This window comes from Chiloscyllium plagiosum, chromosome 7 (genome assembly GCF_004010195.1).
Source record: "Chiloscyllium plagiosum isolate BGI_BamShark_2017 chromosome 7, ASM401019v2, whole genome shotgun sequence".
Lineage (NCBI taxonomy): Eukaryota > Metazoa > Chordata > Chondrichthyes > Orectolobiformes > Hemiscylliidae > Chiloscyllium > Chiloscyllium plagiosum.
In genome coordinates, this window is record NC_057716.1 from 47,909,195 (window position 1) to 47,910,665 (window position 1,471).

General features: G+C 53.9%; 1 protein-coding gene across 3 annotated transcripts in view; it reads right to left on the reverse strand.

The window, feature by feature from the left end:
* Positions 1 to 1,471, reverse strand: part of rapgef4a (Rap guanine nucleotide exchange factor 4a) — a 291,278-nt gene that overhangs the window by 48,489 nt on the left and 241,318 nt on the right. The gene's annotated exons all lie outside the window — the stretch shown is intronic.

Genomic DNA, 1,471 nt, shown 5'->3' on the forward strand with positions numbered 1-1,471 from the left:
TGAGGGAGTGGCGGTGAAGGAGGCCCAGGACTTCCATGTCCTCGGCAGAGTGGGAGGGGGAGTTGAAATGTTGGGCCACGGGGCGGTGTGGTTGATTGGTGCGGGTGTCCCGGAGATGTTCCCTAAAGCGCTCTGCTAGGAGACGTCCAGTCTCCCCAATGTAGAGGAGACCACATCGGGAGCAACGGATACAATAAATGATATTGGTGGATGTGCAGGTAAAACTTTGATGGATGTGGAAGGCTCCGTTAGGGCCTTGGATGGAGGTGTGGGCGTAGGTTTTGCAATTCCTGCGGTGGCAGGGGAGGGTGCCAAGATGGGAGGGTGGTTTGTTGGGGGGTGTGGACCTGACCAGGTAGTCACGGAGGGAACTTTGCGGAAAGCGGAAATGGGTGGGGAGGGAAATATATCCCTGGTGGTGGGGTCCGTTTGCAGATGGCAGGATTGTCTTCGGATGATTTGGTTTATGCGAAGGTTGGTAGGGTGGAAGGTGAGCACCAGGGGCGTTCTGTCCTTGTTATGTTTGGAGGGGTGGGGTTTGAGGGTGGAGAGGCGGGATGTGGACGAGATGCGTTGGAGGGTATCTTTAACCACGTGGGAAGGGAAATTGCGGTCTCTAAAGGAGGAGGAGGCCACCTAGTGTGTTCTGTGGTGGAACTGGTCCTCCTGGGAGCAGATTCAGCAGAGGCGGAGGAATTGGGAATATAGGATGGCATTTTTGCAGGAGGTAGGGAGGGGAGAGATGTAATCCAGGTAACTGTGGGAGTCAGTGGGTTTGTAAGAAATGTCAGTGTCAAGTCGGTTGTCATTAATGGAGATGGAGATGTCCAGGAAGGGGAGGGAGATGTCAGAGATGGTCCAGGTGAATTTAAGGTCGGGGTGGAATGTGTTGGTGAAGTTGATGAATTGCTCAACCTCCTCGCAGGAGCACAAGGTGGCGCCAATGCAGTCATCAATGTAGCAAAGGAAGAGGTGGGGTGTGGTGCCGGTTTAACTACAGAAAATGGACTGTTCTACGTCACCAACAAAGAGACAGGCATAGCTGGGACCCATACGGGTGCCCATGGCTACCCCTTTGGTCTGGAGGAAGTGGGAGGATTCGAAGGAGAAATTGTTAAGGGTGAGGACCAGTTCAGCCAAACGAATGAGTGTGTTGGTGGAAGGGGACTGTTGGGTATGTCAGGAGAGGAAGAAATGGAGGGCTTGGAGGCCCTGGTAATGGTGGATGGAGGTGTAGAGGATTGGATATCCATGGTGAAGATGAGGCGTTGGGGGCCAGGGAAAAGGAAGTCTTGGAGGTGGTGGAGGGTGTGGGTGGTTTCTCGAACGTATGTGGTGAGTTCCTGGAATAGTGGAGATAGGACAGTGTCGAGGTAGGTGGAGATGAGTTTGGTGGGGCAGGACTATGCTGAGACAATGGGTCGGCTGGGGTGGTCAGGCTTGTGGATCTTGGGAAGGAGGTAGAATCAGG